At 35.7% G+C, this 21,477-nt stretch overlaps 1 long non-coding RNA gene across 2 annotated transcripts in view; it reads right to left on the reverse strand.

Annotated features, from left to right (window-relative positions):
* Positions 1-15,561, reverse strand: part of LOC129144523 (uncharacterized) — a 163,621-nt gene extending 148,060 nt beyond the window's left edge. For both annotated transcript variants that reach the window (XR_008548920.2, XR_008548921.2), the window contains exon 1: positions 15,439-15,561. This is a non-coding gene — a long non-coding RNA (uncharacterized LOC129144523). The remainder of the gene's footprint in view (positions 1-15,438) is intronic.
* Between the last annotated feature and the right edge of the window lie 5,916 nt (positions 15,562-21,477).

The following is a 21,477-nucleotide window of genomic DNA, read 5'->3' on the forward strand; positions in this document are numbered from 1 at the left end:
CAATGTTAGCTCTGCTGGTTATCCAGGACCATGGATTAGAATCTCTACTAGTCCACTTTTGCCTTCAGAAGGTGTCATATTGAAGGGAATGAGAATGAAGGCAGGCATTTTCAGTGAACCTATGTCCTGGAATTGAATCATACAATAGGAAGTTAGTTGAGCAGTGTCTATCACTCCTCTAGGCTGGAGAGATACAGCAGAAAATCCAACAAGATTTCCAATGACAAGGAGTTTACTGTTTCAAAGGAGAAGAAAGGCAATAAACAAATAGACAGGTCTATAACCTGTCATGTGGGAATAAGTACTAAGAAGGAGAGTAAGAATAAGAGTGAGTAAGTGGTAAAGGATGATAGTAAGAGAGTGCGCTATTTTAAGGAAGGTGGTGAGAAAAGTACTTAAAACAAAGGGGAGGGGCATTTAAGCAGTAACTCAAAAAAACGGAGAGAAGTCATCATGCAGCTGTCTGGAGGAAAAGTCTTCAGGCAGCAGGAATAGGCCATGCAAAGGTCCTGAGGTAGAAGAACACCTGATGTGTTATAAGCAAACCAAAAAGATCAGTGTGGCTGGAGTGGACTGAGTTAGCAGTGATGAAAAATAAGGACATGGAGAAGAGGACACAGACCTTGGAGCAGACATAGAGGTAAGAACTGTAGGTTTTAATAGACCATGATAAAGGCTTCAGACTTTCCTCTTCTCAACAGTTTTGAGCAAAGGTGTGACATTCCTTTTTTTTTTTTTTTTTTTTTTTTTTTTTTTTTTTTGAGATGGAGTCTCACTCTCACTCTGTCGTCCAGGCTGGAGTGCAGTGGCGTGATCTTGGCTCACTGCAACCTCCACTTCTCAGGTTCAAGCGATTCTTCTGCCTCAGCCTCCCAAGTAGCTAGGATTATAGGTATCTGCCACCACGCCTGGCTAATTTTTGTATTTTTAGTAGAGATGGGGTTTCACCATGTTGACCAGGCTGGTCTCGATCTCCTGACCTCAAGTGATCTGCCTGCCTCGGCCTCCCAAAGTGCTGAAATTACAGGGTGAGCCACTGCCCCCTGACCAGGTGTGACATTCTTGATGAAGTGAGAAAACAGACTGTGTAAGGAGGCAAGGTTAGAGGCAGGAAGACGTGTTAGGAGGCAAATGCAATAGTCCGGAAAGGAGACAATGGTGGCTTGAACTCAGGAGATAACAGTGGAGGTGAAGGAAGTTGCCAGATTCTGAATATATTCTGAATGTTGCTGAAAGACAGGCGAAAGAATGTGAGAGAAAGAAAGACGTCAGGAATGACTCTATGGTTTTACCCTGAATAAATAGAGTACTCTTTTTCTAAGATTCTCGCACCTGCAGATAGGCTATTTTGGAGGGAGAGAGAAATACAAGTTCAATATTGGAATTAGCAATTTTAACATTTGGAATTAGTGGGAAAAAATAAGATTTTTGTAGATATTCATTGAGAAGTGTTGAAATGGTTGGGTATACAACTCTAAAGTTCAGCAAAGAGGTTGAAATTAAGGATTTATATGTAAAAGTTACCAGCATGTAGATGTATTAAAAGTTATGGGATAAGAAAAAATTATTTGGAGTTCTATGCAGACCAAGCAGAGGCTTAAGACTGACTCCTGGGCACACCAGGGTTTAGCAGTTGGACAATAAGTACATAAACTAGGGAAGGAGAACAGAAGTGGAGGCCAGTGAGTTAAAAAAAAAAAATCAAGCCAGGGGTGTTCCAGAGGCCAAGTAAAGAACGTGTTTAAATGAGGAAAGAATGAACGAGTGTGTTTAATGCCACTGATTGGTAGAGTAAGATGAGAACTGAAAAACGACCACAATTTTATGAGAAAAAGACCAAATGCAAGCTGCTTGGCTTTTCTTTTCTGCAGGTATTGCCTTATCATATTTCTTCAGCATTTGGAATGCAGACTAATTAGACTATTTATTTTTGAGATTATATTTGACATCTTATCCTAGCTTAAAATGAGAGCCAATAAGTGGTGTGATATTTAGTATGATTAACAAGCTGAAAACACCGCAATGGTGCTAGCTAGACTCTAACTCTATGAGTGAATTAGCAGTACTCTGAGGGACAACAGGAGACACTTGAGAATATGCAAAAAAACCCTGCAGAAGCGTTACATCTTTCATTAAACATCAGTACACAGATCTACAAAACCAACAGGAAATAAATTTAAAACTAACCTGATTGGTTATACCAATAGTCAAAGGACAAGAAGAATAGAGAGTAATGCTCTTTGTGGACATAGTGAGATGCATGATTTGATTGAATGTTTGGCAAGCCTTTTGAAAATTTTTATGTAACTCTCATTATATATAGGTGTTAAATTATCAGAGACCCTATGCCAATAAGATAGAGTTAGTCTTCCAAATCAAAACATTTACACATCTGTGAAACACCTGAATATATGTAAGTTTGTAAGTCTATGTACTTATAAATTTAATTAAGTTCTAAATGGTGTAATAGTGAACAACGCAGACTTCTAAAATTAATGTTATACCCAGACTTGAGCCTCTCTTCTGTGTATTCCTTCATCTTGATAATGAAATAGTCAAAGAAAATGTTTTGTGTTTTATTTTTGTCATTTAAAATTGTTTTTAGGCTGAAAGAAGCTAACGCAGTGCAGGGCAATAAAATGAAGGCCACATTGTTATTTAAATAATAAGTAGCTTTTACCCTTAAGCTTTTTCTTGGTTATTTTTATATAACAATAGGAGTAAAAAGGAAGAACTGCCCATTTAAAATTTTTGGTTCTTAGTCCTACTTTTTGCCGAAAGATTATTTTTGTTTCCTAATGCATGATTCACAGATGTGTTAGTTTGCATTATGTTGACATTAGTGATTTTCTGTGATTAAAAATTTGAAAGATCCTCAGTGACACTGAATGAGTTAAACAGTCATAATAGTCATGTATTGCAGACAATACATGTATTACTGATTAAGGATAAATATTACTCAGTTTTTAAAGAAGAATTAAATCAGCATTTTTGTAGGTAATTATAATACTAAACAATTATTTAATAGCTTTTCATGTTTCAGACATTGTACTTAACACTTGACATGTAATTAATTCTTCAGAAGAATTCTAAGGGATAGGACTATTTCACAGCAGAGCCCCATTTTAAACAATGGAGATTGGGATTTCGAAATTTAAGCAATTTGGTGAAAATAATAGTAATTTGGTGTGCCAGGGTCTTAATCAATATTCTGTACTGTGCTATATGCAAGTAAATTCTACAAGGCCAATAGTACAATACAAAGTCTTTTACCATTAAGAACGTCTGTTCCCATAGGCGTATCATTTAAAGTTCCATCATTAGAATAATTTGTGAAGATTTTCTGGGCTTTTTTAATGTACTAAGACATGAGGTTTCCTCAGCCCTAGCTAATACAATAGCACAGATTCATTTCTCATTATTAGTCATTACTTTCATGAGTACCTAGAGACTTAAAATAGCATAAATCAGTAATCAATATTTTTTGCTAGTGTGCCTCTAAAAGAAAGTTTTGAAAGGCAAGTTTAATGCCTTAAACACATTTAGGTGTACATTTTTTTAGAATATCTTTTCAATTTGTACAATTTAAATTGTAATGTAAATACAATAGCCATTTGACATTCAACATCTATCAAAATATTCATGGCAAGCTCTTCTTTAGTATTTGGGAATTTCACTTCAGTTTATTTTTTTCCTTGAAATACTATTTCTGTCCTCTTTCACCCCACTCAAATTGATCTCTAAGTAACATATTTTTGTATTCGAAAGTCTTTATATTAACCATCCTTTGTTTCACCCTTTGCTGTGACTACAATATATATATATTCATGTATATTTACATTGAAATTGAAATTTTTAAAATTTCCTGTGACGAGTTCTTAAGGCTTAAAACTTTTCTTCTGGATTTAACTTTTATTAAGATGATTATTGATATGCAAATGATCAAGTCATCATATTTTGAATTATTATAAATAATCATTCATCACCAGAACATAAAATTTATTTGTAAATGTATCTCTTCATGAAGTGGAAATTAATGTTTCCTTATTTAGTGCCCTGAGGTTTTACATATTGAAACAATATATTATAGTAAGATTTGACATGAAATAAGAGCTATACTTATTGAAAAAGTGTGATTATATGATTGCGATAAGGAAGATAGGAAAGAAGATTCATCTTCACATGACCTCAGGCATATTCTCAAGGCAGATTAGTTTTAGGAAAAGTGCATATGAAATTCAAGGATATGGCAACTGATTGCCATTGAACCATGTGTACCATAATACCACCTGTGACGAGAATTCCTAGAAATCTCTGGTACCGTTAGTTCTCCCTCAGGGAGGAGGCAGGGATGTTTCCACCAGTGAACCTTGGAAGTCAAACAGCCTGATGACACTGTGCCAAAGGGACAGAGGGACAGACGAGGAAGAGAGGGAGAGGCATTGAAAAAGGGACTAAGACCTATAGAAGAAAATGAATAACCTACTATATACCATTTTATTTCAGACAGGATAGTGCTAAAAACAGGTAATTTCTTTTTACAAAACATTTGGATTTTACTGAATTAGTATTTTTATTAAAATATTAGCATAAATGATTTTTAACATATATTTTACGGTGCACACTTGCATAAATGATATTCTTGGCTTAAACTGTATTAAATGGTTATTCGAGTTGTTAATTTTACCAAGGCATTAATCTTTTAATTTCTTCCATGGATATGAGTTGAAATGCTGACTCAAACATAATCATGTAAAAAAATTATAATCCACTCTCTGAGAATGTGTTCATTCAATCATTTTTTTTTTCACTCAATAAACACTGAGTACCTTGTATGTGCCAGGCACTATTCTAATTTCTGGAGACAACAGTATTGACTAAAACCAGGTCATTGCCCTTATGAGGCTTCCATTCTAGAGGAAGATATAAACAATTAAAAAGATGAACATATGTAATTTTCTCACATTATCCCAAAGTTTCTCAAGATTTTATTTTTTCTGAATGTTAAATAAGCTTAACAGATACAAATTGTATGTCTTATTCTTTTTTAACACAAGACATATTTTATTTATTTTAATTGTTTGCTAATTAATAAACAAGGGATCATTAATAATTATTATTAAAACTATAATTAATAAATGAGCCAACCAGGACAATATTAGAACATGTTTAAAAGAAAACTAAATGAATACAATATGAGCAATCAGGGATGCTGAAATTACTTTGTAAATAGATACAAAACTGATTTCTTGGAGGTACATTAGAAAAAATTGATTTATGCTTTTATGAATAAGAATCATTTTTATTGCTACCAATTCTCTACAAATTACAGTAAGAAAATAGCTCAAAAACAATGGAAGGCACATATAACCCAAAAGTGTATGCTAGACAGGACACCAAATAATCTTTGCCTGTTCAAAATCTTTCCAATTTTTTCTGACAGTCTCTCCCCCGTGATCATAATCTCAAAAGTTATTCTTGATTATAAAAGGCCTATTATATTGGAACTGATTATTTACATAGGTGCAGGAAGAGTATTTATTTACCATACAAGCTCCTTGAGCTTGCTTTGCAATTCCTGTGTCATACAATATTGAACAGCTACCAAGTCCATAAATTAACCTTTGCCTGGATTGTCATAAGGAATCTCAGATTGTACCTTTGAAAAGCCTCTATTTTTCTATCTCAAGGCCAGGAAGCTAAGCCTAAGAACCTCTCCCCCTCAGATTTCACCAGCAGTGGGTTGTACAATGGAATGAATTATACTATCTTCTGGAAGTTCCCCATATTTTTTAATGTTCCTTGCCTGCCAAAAATTTTTCTTACTATTCTTAAGGGCAAGCCTGGCCCCCTGTACACCAGGTATCACTGGGTCAGTTTCCTTGGGAGAAGTTTGGAGGCACTGGCACCTAAACAAAGCCCTTTTTTTCCCCTTAAATAAAGACTTGTCATACCTGATTTAAAAAGCATTATTTTCAACTATGACACCTCAGGCAAAACATTAGAGGACAGATTCTATTTGTCCCTATGTAAATATTTCCATGAAAAGTTGGGAGGCTAAGTTTCTGAATTATGCAGATGGAGTGGTAGGTAGTGGGTTGAACTACGTCCCCCAAAATGCTATGTTCAGATTCTAATACTTGTGAAGGAGATCTTATTTGGAAATAAGCCCTTTGCTGCTGTAATTAGGAATTTTGAGATAAGATCATGCTGGCTTTAAGGGGGATCCTGTATCCAAAGACTGGTGCCCTTATAAGAAAAAGAAAAGAATGATTTGAGACATAGACACATTGGGGTAAGCCATGTAAAGACAGAGACAAGAGATTAAAGTTATATACCCACAAGTCAAGGAGCGCCAAGGGTGCAACCACCATCAGAAGCTAGCAGAGAGGCAAGGGAAAGATCCCCTCTCAGAGTCTAAAGAAAATCAAGCTGTGATGACACCTTGAATTTTGGACTTGTGACCTCCAGAATTTTAAGAGAATAACTTTCTGTTGTTTAAGTCGTCAAATTTGTGGCAATTTGTTATGGCAACCCTAGATAACTCATATAGGTGGTTATTAAGAATCAAGTATTATCTTAAAATGCTTTAAGTTTAAAAAAACAGATTTTACTAAGTTATATGCAGTATAGACAGCTTAAGAAGAATAAAAGCTTCATATATTCAGAAAATGGAAACTTAAAACAACAGCAACAGTATGCCAAATTATGGTAAAATTTTCTGCTTTGGTTTTTTTATTCCCAGGAAATTAATTTTTGTTCTGCTGGTCCTTGGATTAGTAGTCTGCTTTCATGACGCAGTCCACTAACATGGTTTGAAAGTTGTATAAGTGATGTTAGCTCTGAAGCCTGTACCTGAGTCTAGTCTTTGAAGTGCCAATCATTTAAAAACTCAGAGACTTTTGGCCAGGCGCGGTGGCTCACGCCTGTAATCCCAGCACTTTGGGAGGCTGAGGTGGGCGGATCACGAGGTCAGGAGATCGAGACCATCCTGGCTAACACGATGAAACCCCGTCTCTACTAAAAATACAAAAAATTAGCCGGGCATTGTGGCGGGCGCCTGTAGTCCCAGCTAGTCGGGAGGCTGTGGCAGAAGAATGGCGTGAATCCAGGAGGCGGAGCTTGCAGTGAGCTGAGATTTTGCCACCGCACTCCAGCCTGGGTGACAGAGTGAGATTCCGTCTCAAAAAAAATAAATAAATAAAAAATAAACCTCAGAGATTTTCTTTGTTGGCTTATAGCTTATGACAGAGACTTCAGGCAAGCATCAGAATAAAACAAAATTGTGTATAGATGAAAGAGATTTGATGGCTGTTATTAATTTGTCACCATAATCAGAAATATTGTCATCATAATAAAAAGTATCCAAATAAAAAATAGTAAGATTTTCTTCTGGGGTATAATACATAACCAACTTATAAGAGTTTTGAGCAGTTTTCCTCCTGGGGATAAAGGACATTAAATAGGGAAGACATTGACAAATTCTGATATGGACAGGAGACGGGAAAATACTGGGTAGAAGAGGGTAGTTCCCCAGCAAAGGCCCCACCCTCAAGCCTGGATACCCACGGCCCTATGTGAGAACAGGCCCCCAAATTTTTTAACGTTTTCACACCTAAAAAGTTGCCTTTTGGCACTCCACGCCCCCCTACCCTGTACCCATATAAACCCCAAACCCCAGGCTCCAGAAGCAGACAAGGAGATGAGGAGATGATCAGGCAAATGGCAGAATGGCATGGCAGAGAAGGAGAGAGGAGAAGGAGCGCTGGGAGGAGTTCAGCTGGGGACGGTCAGAGAATCAGCCACTGGAATGCCAAAATGCAGAGGAAGATCATCTTCCTACTCCATCCTCTGTCCAGCTCCCCATCCATCCTGCTGAGAGTCACCTCCACCACTCAATAAAACCTCCGCATTCATCCTTCAAGTCCGTGTGTGACCCAATTCTTCCAGATACTGGACAAGAGATTGGGATACAGAAAGTTGTCACACTGGCCCTCTGTTCTTACAAAAAGGCAGAGAGTCCACTAAACTGGTTAACACTTAAACTGTCCACGGATGGCAAGACTAAAGAAGCACACTGTAACACATGTCCACTTGGGCTTTGGGAGTCACAGACACCCACCCCAAATGCTGCCGTGGGGCCAGAACCCAGAAGCACTTGCCTCAGTTCCCGCACCTGTCCATCTTCCTGCTCCCCCTCCCATAAAGGGTTTGAGCTGAACAGAGAGCCATACTCCTGTCACATGTCCTGCAAGGGGGGCCCGGAAACTCTCCCGTTTCAACTCCAGGATTTTCCATATTTCTGAATATCTGTATTAATATAATTTTACCTAGGTAATACACACACTATCCAGAAAAGGCTGTGTCTTTCCTGACCTGACAACTTTTCCCATGTAACTCCTGTAATAATATCACATCACATGAACATAAATTTGACTCATATCTTTCTTTCTATAAGGTAAAAGAACATATCTTTGTGATTTCTCATGGGGCCTCTGGGAAATCTCAAATATAGGTTTAGGTGAAAAATATGCCCTGAAAGTGTTTTCATTATCTTCTAAATTCAGGGACCAATTTAGGGAAGGCAAAATCAAGAGTTGTCAGAGGCAATTTTGGAGGTTTAATAATATGGAATGGGTATCTAAGAAACAATTCCTAGTTGCCTATTTAATAAAACTGATGTTATTTTAAAAACAAACCTAGAGGATAGTATCATTATAAGAACGTTAGCTCTTGCATAAGGGAGGAAGTTTTGTTCTTGTTTATTTTTTTCTTAAATAATCAGGAACATAATAAAGTCAATATAAAGCATAGAAAATTGTTCTGGTGAGATAAAGCCTCTGCTATCTAGGCAGGTTGCATAGAAATAAAGAAAACCCTTTCATAAAGTAGGTTAACACAAATCAGTAAACTAAGGAAGTGAGCCCCTCAAAAGTGAGCAAATGTTACTAAAAATTTAACAGACTTCATAGCTTCTTTTCAGATGTAGGTACATTAAAACAAGACTGACAAAATCCACTTTCCAAGTTTTGCCCTTTATTATGCTCTTTCATATTTGCAACATGTTGAGCCTTTTTTTTAGGACATCATATGGTCTGGGGGTCCTTGGAAAACCCTCGGAAGATCTGTGAGGTCAAAACTATTTTTATAATAATGTTAAAATGTCATTTGTCTTTTTTATTCTCATCCTCTCATAAATGTGCATTGGAGTTTTCCAGAAGCTATAGGCGTGATACTGCCATAGATTGGATGCAGAAGTAGGTTGAGAATCTACCTGTTCTCTACTAATTTATATTAAAGACATTTACAAAAATGTATAGCAATGCTACTCTTCTCACTAAGAACTTTTTTAAAACCATTGTTTTTATAAAAATGTTTTCTATTAACATGAAATTTGCTTACCACTTCTATCTCTAAATAAATCAATGAGCCAGTATTTAAACAGTAAACATTTATAATCTTTAATATGGCAAAAAATTATAGTTCTAATCTGCAAAATTATGCGGTTTGAGATCTTCAGCAATTTCTAAGAGTGGAAAGGTATTCAGAGACCAAAAGGTTTGGGAAATGCAGCTTTAAGAAAGTTCTACTTTTTCCTTAAAAAGCAAACACACATACACAGTCATTTTTCTCTGTCACTATTACTCCCTGTTTAGTCTCAACCAACATATTAATCACAACTTTTAACCAGAGTAACCAACTTCTATTTCTAAAGTCATTGGAAGAAACTTATTTCTTAAAATGTAATTTAAAATGTATGCATAGGCCATCCTTTTAGTTCTGAAATATATAGACAGAGAAAATAAGTAAGTGAAAAAAAGCTCAGGAAGATTAAAGGGACTAGACACAAAGGAGCACATGTTTTAGAGATTAACAAAACTTCATTAAAATCACAAGTTATCACACAGGGAATTCAATATTCACCAAGAGACAGGCTCCCTATTTTATGAATGTTTCCAGAAAAATCTAACAAGAGGACAGGAAGGAGGCCTGTCAGAATCAGAGCCAAAGCAAATAGTCTTTAGTTAAAAAGACTTGGTAGGCTCACTGAACAGCAACACACTCCTGACTATCTTACTTCTCCCTAAAGGAATGGCAAAACCTGCACTATCTGAAAATTAACCAAAGGTCTAATGACAGAGAGGAGCTCCCCAAGTGACTTTCTTTAGTAAAGATGATCATGTTAGCTATGGTAGTGTCTCTACCTGTTCAGGTTGCTATAATAAAATTGCCATAGATGGGATGGTTTATAAATAACAGAAATTTATTTCTTACAGTTCTGGGATGCTGGGAAGTCCAAGATCAGGGCCCCAGAAGGGCCTGGTGAGGGCCTGCATTCTGGTTCATAGATGGCATCTAAGCTGAGCTCTCACATGATGGAAAAAGTAACAGACCTCTCCTGGGCCTCTGCTATAAGGGTGCTTATGAAAGATAAATGATAAGCCCTCATGACCTAATTACCTTTCAAAGGCACCACCTTCTAGTATCATCACACTGGTGATTAAGCTTCAACATATGAATTGTGAGGAGACATAAACATTCAATCCATAGCATGTCGGTTTTGCTTATTGTTTTCTGCAAAAACTAATATCAGTCATGTTACTAGATCTTAGTAGGAAATGGTGACCAAACAACAGAGTACAGAGTCTGGTGAAAGGGAAGAAACTACATGTGAATGTGGAAAGTCAATTAGGCTTGAGGAATTTCTAGAAATTGCCCTGTGCAGTTAACACAGTGTTACACTGTTGCTAACAAAGCTATCCATACACTTATTGGCTGAGAGAGATGGCACCATGTAGGCTTTAAAGAAGCATTGCATGAACAAAAAGCAATGCTGAGATAGCAAGTTTTTTGCTATCACATTGGGAAGCATTATAGAGAATGATTATACTCACTATAGCCAATACATTGCACTAGAGGCACTCACATACACTGTTCAGCCATGTGACTTCACATCTTTTCTGGAGGACTACTGGCCACATAATTAAAGTGTTAAAACGATGACAATTCTTTTTTTTTTTTTTTTTTGAGACAAAGTCTTGCTCTGTCACCAGGCTGGAGTGCACTGGCGTGATCTCAGCTCACTTCAACCTCTGCCTCCCAGGTTCAAGTAATTCTCCTGCCTCAGCCTCCCGAGTAGCTGGGACTACAGGCACGCATCACCATGCGCAGCTAATTTTTCTATTTTTAGTAGAGATGGGGTTTCACCATGTTGGCCAGGATGGTCTCAATCTCTTGACCTCATGATCCGCCTACCTCAGCCTTCCAAAGTGCTGGGATTACAGGTGTGAGCCACTGCACCTGGCCAAATGATGACAATCCTTTAATGCAGCAATTTTACTAACAGAAACTTACCTTAAATGAATACTTACATGTTGTCAAGAAATGTTATTATAGTGTGTTAATAATAATACACAGGTTAGGTGAGAAATAACCTAAATACGCATCAATGCAGAATTGGTTCAAAATAGTAACAGTTCATCCATGTAATAAAACACTATTAGTAGTTACAAATAATAATGTGACTTCATTTAATTTGTTTATTCACTTGACAAATATTTAACTGCTCATAATATTCTAGGTACTATTCTATATTCTGGGTACACAGAAATGAATAAAACAGAAAAAGCTCTCCCTTCCTAGAGATTACATTCTAGCTACAGAGATAGACAAAACACAATATTAAGTAATGTACGTAGTATATTATACTAGCGCTAAGAAGAAAAATTAAGCAGTTAAATGGGATGGTAGGGTTTTTAATAATGTGGCTGAGAAAGGACCCTCTGAGAGGGTGGAATTTGCAACAAGACCTAAAGCAGGTGAGAGAATAAGCCACCCGTGTGTGGAGGAATAGAACCTAACCCAGAGGGAATGGCAAATTTCAGTGCCCCTGAGGAACAGAAAGGAGCCCGCATGGACTGAAGGGGAATGAGCAAAAATGTGAGCAGTAGGAGATGAGGTCAAGGAGGAAAAGAGGTACTGTGATGGGCTTTGGAAAGGATGGAGGAGAGAAGAAATGTGATCTGCCCACATTGTAATACTCTGGTTGCTGCATTTAGAACAGACTAGAATTACCTAAGGGTAGAAGGAAGGAGACCAATAGCAAAGTTTCTGCAATAATCTAAACAAGGGATAATGGGGGCTTGGACCTGGGCATAGGAGGTAGTAAACAGTAAGATTCAGGGTATATTTATGTCAACAGAAAGTTTTTAAAAATCAGATCAGATGTAGGATATTAGTAAATAAGTTAAAAATTATTTCAAGGTTTTTTTCTTGAGTAACAGAAAGATGGAGTTGTCATTCACTGATGACAACTAGGGAAGAGGAGTAGGTTTGGCAGATAACATCAGAAAATCAGGTTTGAACTTGAACTTTGAAGTTTTTAATATTAAGTTTGAGATGCCTATGAAACCTCTAAATGAAGATGTTACTCAGTTGTATGCAGCAGTAAGGAATTCAGAGAAGGTAGCAGAGTGGAGATATATATTTGGGAGATGCCACTATGCAAATGATATTTAAAGATATCAGACTGTATGTGTACTAAGAAAATGGTTGTGGAAATAGAGGGAAAGTGGTGTAAAGACTAAGCCCAATAATATTCCAATGTTTAGAGACAGTGGAATTGAGGAGAAGCCAGTCAAAATGACCAAGAGGCTGGGCACGGTGGCTCATGCCTGTAATCTCAGCCCTTTGGGAGGCCGAGGCAGGCCGATGACCTGAGGTCAGGAGTTCAAGACCAGCCTGGCCAACGTGGTGAAAACCCATCCCTACAAAAATATAAAAATTAGCCGGGTGTGGTGATGGGCGCCTGTAATCCCAGCTACCTGGGAGGCTGAGGCAGGAGAATTGCTTGAACCCAGGAGGCGGAGGTTACAGTGAGCCAAGATCATGCCACTGTACTCTAGCCTGGGCAACAGAGCGAGACTTTGTCTCAAAAACCAACCAACCAACCAACCAACCAACAAACAAACAAACAAGAAAGAGCAGCCAGAAAAGCAAAATCAGAAGAGCTCTGGAAGCCACATGAAGACAGTGGTTCAAGAAAAAAAAACCAACAAGGATCCAGTGTCAAGTAAAGTTCAAGTAAAATGAAGAATGAAGACTGCACATTGAAATAGAAGTTAGTGGGAACTTATCATGGAACAGTTTCAATGGAATGGGTATAAAAGTCCAATTAAATCTATATTTATAGATACGTAACATTTCTAAATCCTGTTTAAGAGCAAAAGTAGCATATAAAACAATACATACTTGGAAAATTATACATACACATATATATGTTTATATGTGTGTGTGTTTATATGTGCATGCATGCGTATGTTTGGTATTTAAATACATACATAGAAAAAATTTGAAAATCTCCCAAGATAGTAATAGAGGCTATTTGAGCAAGTTATACTTTAAAATATTTACTTTTTATGTTTCTTCTACAGCTTTTTTTTTAGTTACTATCTATTACTCTTGAAATAAGAGAAAAAGAAAAATCCCAATAAAGCAATCTCCTAAAAAAATAAGGAATAAAAATACATAAAGAAACAATAAGGTAATCTGTATTATGGTGAAAATATTTTTAAGATAAAGGATAAGTTAAAGAGATTTTTAGTTCCTGTTAAATTAGGAAATGTTTCACAAAAGTTTAGTTGTAAAATATATTTGTATTTAAACATTTGAAGAAGTTCATAGAACCCTTTCTTCTTATACTGTATTATTTAGTAAAGTGTGTTCTTTCACTAAAAATACAAATCTGATTTCAATTTCTCTTAATGGTTTGAAAACAAGATGCTGAATTTACAAAACTCATAAGAATACGCTTTAGAAAGATGGAATTTCATTCCTTTTCGTTACAAATTTATTCCTCTTTATTTTTTCTACAGCTGAATAAGTGTTTAGTGTAGTAAGAACTCATATTTTGCACATTTTAATAGTGATATACTTCAGGGAGGCCTCAGTTTACCAAAAAAGATTATCAAACATAATCATGACCCAGGAAGCAGCTGTATCCCATTTCCAAAGAAAAAATGCACCATGCTGAACTGTTTAAAGGAAGTAATATAGTGGTGAATTTTTTTTCATGTGATTTAGTTTGAAATACTCTGCCTAAAATGCTGAGCTTGAAGTCCCATAAAGCTTGGTATGCTTTGCAAAAAGCACTCCCAGTTTAATTTAGGCCAGGCCTCCTTTTGCTTTGAAGAAACAAAAAAGAAACATTAGCTGTTCTTGGCCTTATCCTTGGGAATCGACTCAAGACTTCCCAGTGGTCATGGTGATATCCATTGCAAACAGATAATTCCTGAATGAATGAATGAATGAATGAATGAAAACAGTGAGTTACATTTTATCTTGATAGAATGTAAATGTAAATCCTTGAGTGGCTTATAGTCAAATATATTTTTCATTGATGTGAGGCAGTTTTCTTTCAAAACTATAATAGCTTTCTATAATAGCTTCAGACATGCACTACTATTTTTAGACCAAGTCTCATGGTGCTGTATCACCTATCTAAAATATGTTTACAGAAAATATTTATATATTTACTCCTGAGTTCAAATAAAATAAATGAGGCTCAGTCTATCTCAGATTTGTTATTCCCATCTTCCTGTCTTCCGTTATAAGAACTTCCTCTCTCATAGTCACTGTGAAAATACCTTGTCTTTCAATATCTCCGTAATTTGAGCTTAGAACACAAATAATATTTGTGTTAAATAACCAAAAACTTTTATCCTGATCTCACAGAGAGAAGTTTAAATGACAGAAGCATACGAAATGCACATTTTAGTCTATAAAACAACAAAAAACAAAGCAATGAATTATAGATACAAGTTATTAAAGGGAATGATACGCAATATGTGAAAATATTTGATTGTTCCAATGGAATATAAGAAAGGAAGACTAATATATATATTAGTCTAATATAATAGATATAACTAATATATAAATATATAATCAATATAAAAATATATAACATGTATTAGTCTTATAAGTCTAATATATAAGAAAGGAACACTAATATATGTATTACTCTAATATATATTAGCTGAATATATTATATTATATATAATTATATTTTATATATAATTATATTTTATATATAGGAAAATGGTAGACAAACTCAATAGTGCTAACAACTACATTAAATGTAAATGGACTAAACATTCCTATTAAGAGACAGAGAAGTCAGTATAAATTTTAAGAAATGAGCCAAGAATATGCTTCTTACAGGAGAAACACTTAAAATTTAAAGACACAAAGTTGAATGGAAAAAGTGTTACCATGCATTTACTAATCATAAAAAAGCTGTTATAACTATATTAATATCAGACAAAGCTGACTACAAACAAGGAATACTATCATACATAAAATGAAAGTTATATGATAAAGGGTCAATTCATCAAAAAGATGTAACAACATAAATATTAATTTAAAAAGAGTTTTACATACCTGTAATCCAAACCCTCTGGAAAGCCAAGGCAGGAAGACGATTTGAGCCCGGAGTTCAAGGTTATAGTGAACTGTGACTGTGCCACTGCACTTCAGCCTAGGTGACCGAGCAAGACCCTGTCTCTGAAAAAAAAAAAAAAAAATGTTTTAAATCAGGAAGAAAAATTGCCAGAACTAAAGAAAGAATAAACCAGAGTTGCAATAAAAGTAGGATTTTTATAGAAGTTTATCACTCCTTTTTCATTAATTTATAAAACAAATGGGTAAAATATGCATATAGAACATTCGAACAGCACTATTGCCTTAGCACAAACTGCTATACAAAAGTATCATAGACTGGGTGGCTTAAAAGCAGCAGAAATCTTTTTCTTACAGTTCTGGAGGCTAAAAGTCTGAGATCAGAGTATGTAAGTCTGAGATCAGGGCATGCTTGAGTTCTGGTGAGAGCCCTCTTCTAGGCTGTGGATTTCTAACTTCTCTTTGTATCCTCACATGGCAGAAAGAGAGCTAAAATCTTTCTGGGGTCTCCTTTATAAGGGCACTAATCTATTCAGGAGGGCTTCATCCTCATGACCTAATTACCTCCCAAAGGCCTCGTCTCTTATTACCGTCATATTGGGGATTAGGATTTCAACATACTAATTTTGGGTAGACACAAACATTCATTCCATTGTAGATATCAACCTACTGAACATATATTGACCCAACAAACTGCAGAATATATATGCATTTCAAATGCAGATAAAACATTCAGCAAAGTAAATATGCTGTGACATAAAACCATAATAATTTCAGAAGCTTGGTGTCAAATAGGGTATAGTTCAAGACAATGGAATTAAATTTAATCAATAACAAAAAAGTCTAGATAACTCATTTATTTTTTGTGCTGAATAGTATATTAACAAAATATAATTTAAATCAATTAAAGATCAATTCCATTAACAATAGCATAAAAACATAAAATGCCTAGAAATAAATATACCAAAAAATGTACAAGAACTCTGTTCCAAAAACCACAAAATATTGCTGGGAAAGATTAAGAAAACTTAAACACATGGAGAAGTATACAATAGTCATGGGTTGGGAGACTCAACAATGTAAAGATATTAATTCTTCCCTAAAGTTATGTATACATTCAATACAATTCCAATCAAAATTTCAGAACTTTCTATATAAATTGAAAACTGTTATAAAGATTTTGTATGAAAATACAACATAACCAGAATAGCCAAAACAATATTGATGAAGTTGAATAAGCTTGGACTATTTATTTTTTTCTCATATTAAATTCTGGGATACAAATGCTGTATGCACAGATTTGTTACATAGGTATACATGTGCCATGGTGGTTTGCTGCACCTATCAATCCATCATCTAGGTTCTAAGCCCCAGATGCATTAGGTATTTGTCCTAATGCTCTCCCTTGCCTTGCCCCCCAACCCCCACAGGCCACAGTATGTGATGTTTCCCTCCCTGTGTCCATGTGTTATAATTGTTAAACTTCCACTTATGAAAGATAACATGTGTTGTTTAGTTTTCTCTTCCTGTGTTAGTTTGTTGAGGATGATAATTACCAGCTTCATCCATGTCCCTGCAAAGGACATGAACTGATTCTTTTTTATGGCTGCATAGTATTCCATGGTGTATATGTGCCACATTTTCTTATCCAGTCTATCATTGATGGGTTCCAAATCCTTGCTCTCGTAAATAGAGCTGCAATAAACATACATGTGCGTGTGTCTTTATACTAGAATGATTTATAATCCTATGGGCATATATCCAGTAATGGGATTGCTGGGTCAAATGGTATTTCTTGTTCTAGATACTTGAGGAATTGCCACACTATCTTCCACAATGGTTGAACTAATTTACACTCCCACCAACAGTGTAACAGCATTCCTATTTCGCCACATCCTCACCAGCATCTGTTGTTTCCAGACTTTTTAATGATCACCATTCTATCTGGCATGAGACGGTATCTCATTGTGGTTTTGATTTGCATTTCTCTAATGACCAGTGGTGTTGAGCTTTTGTTCATATGTTTCTTGGCTACATAAATGTCTTATTTTGAGAAGTATCTGTTCGTATCCTTCACCCACTTTTTGATGGGGTTGTTTGCTTTTTTCTTGTAAATTTAAGTTCTTCATAGATTCTGGATATTAGCCCTTTGTCAGATGGATAGATTGCAAAAATTTTCTCCCATTCTGTAGGTTCCCTGTTCACTTTGATGATAGTTTCTTTTTCCTTTCTTTCAAGACAGAGTCTCACTCTGTCGCCCAGGCTGGAGTGCAACAGCGGATCTCAGCTCACTTCAACCTCTGCCTCCCAGGTTCAAGCGATTCTCCTGCCTCAGCCTCCCAAGTAGCCGGGAATACAGGCGCGTGCCATCACGCCTGACTAATTTTTTGTATTTTTAGTAGAGGCAGGTTTCACCGTGTTAGCCAGGATGGTCTCAATCTCCTGACCTCATGATCCACCTGCCTCAGCCTCCCTAAGTGCTGAGATTACAGGTGTGAGCCACTGCGCCCAGCCTCTGATGATAGTTTCTTTTGCTGAGCAGAAGCTCTTTAGTTCAGTTAGATCCCATTTGTCAATTCTGGCTTTTGTTGCAATTGCTTTTGGTGTTTTAGTCATGAAGTCTTTGCCCATGCCTATGTACTGAATGATAATGCCTAGGTTTTCTTCTAGGGTTTTTATGTTTTAGGTTTTACGTTTAAGTCTTTAATCCATCTTGTGTTAATTTTTGTATAAGGCATAAGGAAGGGGTCCAGTTTCTGTTTTCTGTATATGGCTAGCCAGTTTTCTCAGCGCCATTTATTAAATAGGGAATCCTTTCCCCCATTGCTTGTTTTTGTCAGGTTTGTTGAAAATCAGATGGTTGTAGATGTGTGGTGTTATTTCTGAGGCGTCTGTTCCATTCCATTGGCCTATGTAACCATTGGTCTGTATATCTGTTTTGGTACCAGTATTTAACTAAGTTTAAGCCTTCTTATAAAGATATACAGTATAGCATATAAGAGTGTGTTCCTTAGTACTGACTGGTGTAGAATAAATAAATAGGTCAGTGGAACAGAGTAGAGAGCCTAGAAATAGACCTAAATATATATAGTCAATTTAGTTTTGAAAAGATGGGCTGTGTGTGATGACTCTTGCCGCCTGTAATTCTGGCACTTTGGGAGGCAGAGGCAGGAGGAACATTTGAGCCCAGGAGTTCAAGACCAGCCTGGCCAATGTAGTGAGACCCTAGTCTCTACAAAAATAAAAATAAATTAACCAAGCATGGTGGCTTATAGCTATAGTCCCAGGTACTCCAGAGGCTGAAGTGGGAAGATTGTTTGAGCCCAGGAGGTTGAGATTGAGTGGGTGGTGATCACACCACTGTACTCCATTCTGTGTGACAGAGTGAGACTATCTCAAAAAAAATTTTTTTAAGGAAAAAAGTCTTTTCAAAAATTGCATAAGCAAACTGAGTAAGCATGTGAAAAAAAAAAAACCTCAACCCAAACCTCACACTATACCTTCATGAGGTAAACTGTCAGCCTACTGTAAAAGCTAAGAGTATAAAGCCCCCAGAAGGAAAAGATGGGGAAATATCTTTGTAAACATAGGAAGACAAAGATTTTGTAGAAATAAAAAAAAGGATAAACTAGACTTAATCAAAATTTTTAAAAATTTGCTCAACAATATAAACTACTATAAACATAAAAAAAGCAAGCCATAGGCTAGGAGAAAATATTTGCAATTAACATGTCAAAAAAGACTAAGACTTGTATCAATCAACAATATATAAAGAACTATAAAATAATAATCTAAAGACAAAAAACTCCACGTGTTCCCTTAAAATAAAGAACAATTAAAATGGGCAGGAGACTTCAAAAAGATGTGTGAATGATCAGAGGCATTTTTTAATCAAGGAAATGCAAATTAGCATCACAATGAGGTATTATTTAACAAACACTCACTGAAATTTCCAAGATTATATAAGTATGTATACACACACACACACACACACACGTATATATATACACATACACACACATACACATACACACATGCTCAAATAACTCCAAATGTTGGGCAGAATACAGAATACAATTGGAACTCCCTCATGTATTGCCTCTGAGTATTTAAATGGTTGCAACCGCCTTAGAAAGTGCTTTTTAAATTTTCGCTAAACAGTAAAGAGAAATCTACCTAATGATTCATCAATTTTTCTCCTGTGTATTTACAGGGGAGAAATTAAAGCATGCTCTACAAAAAGTCTTATACAATATTCATAGCAGCTTTTTCCCTAATAGCCTAAAACTAAAAACAATCCATGTATATGAACAAGTGAATGGATAAATAAATAATGATACATTTATCCTACTCAGAAATTAAGAAAAATAACTGATACAGGATGAGTCTCAAAAACTATACTGAACAAGAGAATTCTAACAAAAGGGTAAGCACAATGTATTTCCCATTTTTATGAAATTCTACAGCAACAAAACTAAACTATGATGATAGAAATCAGAACAGTGGTTGTCCGTCGTCAGAGAGGTGGGAAAAGGTCAGGAGGGAACTTTCTATGTTTGTGGAAATGTTTTATATTTTGATTAATCTAACGATTATCTGGGTGTATACATATACCTACAATCTGTGCCTTTTATCGTACTTAAGTTATATCTCAGTTTGAGAAATCTAATCATATGGAGCTCTGGCTTCTAGGATTTACCTATCGGAGTGAGGAACATCAAGAAAATACACTACCTTTGTTTTGTCCAGGAATCCCAAAAATAAGTTTACTCCATAGGATTTAATGTTAATAACCCTTTACAGCAATCCAGTACATAGAGTTTTAAACTATACATAATTCCTTTTTGCCTTAAAATAAATCCTTGAAGTAAGCAGCAGACATCATTATTCCACATCATAATTAAGGCTAATAAGCAGGACATAGAATTAGAAGGAGAACCTGTTTTCTGATCACTAACTGATCCAACTCTCATTTCACTGTATCTAAACAGAACAGTTGCCTCCTTAAGGTATTAATTAACCCTATTTAGTGATCGTCCACTGACCTTCTGGCTGAGCTCTTGGTTTATAAAGATAAACAACACAAGATATCTGTCTTCAAGGAAATTGTCATCTATATTGACTCTGCTATATAGTACACTGGAAGATACATGTTTTCAAAGCACTGTACAGAAATTCAGATGTAAAACCATTTTCTAAATTATCTAATGTGCTGAAAATTAAATTAGACATCTTGATCAATATATAGTCTATCAAAATATTCCTCTAAGAAAAATCTTCAGACTTTTAATTCGCCACTCATCTAACTGCTCGAACCTTGAATAGTAGTTTTTATTCCAACAGACTAACACACTAAATGTGTGCCTTTATTTCTCAACTGGAAGTAGAGGCCTCAAAACCTCAGAAAGGAAACATTTGGTTTGGCCTTTTTTTAGCTGTCCTCATTGAGAATATACAGACAGCTATGAGAAGCAAGGATCCTGTTAAGTTTCCATAAAACCACCAACTCTGACACCACAGAACAGTTTGTTCCTTTTGTTGGTTTTCACAGTCCCTGAAACTTGAAGGTGATGACAGGAAGAAAGGCTCATCAATAAAGAAATGAGAAAATTACCTTAGAATAATTAGAAGGTTGGTTCTCCTGTAGAATATTTTTTATCTAATAAAGAAAATAGTTTCAATTTCACTGTGAAAATTAAAACAATTTTAAGTCTTTTGAAATGAACTAATAATATCATTCAGCCATAATATTTATTTTTCATTACTGTATGTCCTAAAGTTTAGGACTACCATGCTTAGTTTTGCATTTTAAATTAACAGAACAGGATAAATATACATATAGTAACCTTTTTTTCTTATTTGGACATATTAAAATTCATAGCTTTTAATCTAGAAAAAATAAAAGATGTTAATACTTGATATGGGCTTTGTGACAAATTACAAATTCCCCAAATTTTTCTGTAAATAGTGAGATGTGGAGCAACTAAAATCCTCACTTGAAACTTTAATGATGTCAGCAGT

The sequence above is a fragment of the Pan troglodytes genome, chromosome 6 (assembly GCF_028858775.2).
Source record: "Pan troglodytes isolate AG18354 chromosome 6, NHGRI_mPanTro3-v2.0_pri, whole genome shotgun sequence".
Lineage (NCBI taxonomy): Eukaryota > Metazoa > Chordata > Mammalia > Primates > Hominidae > Pan > Pan troglodytes.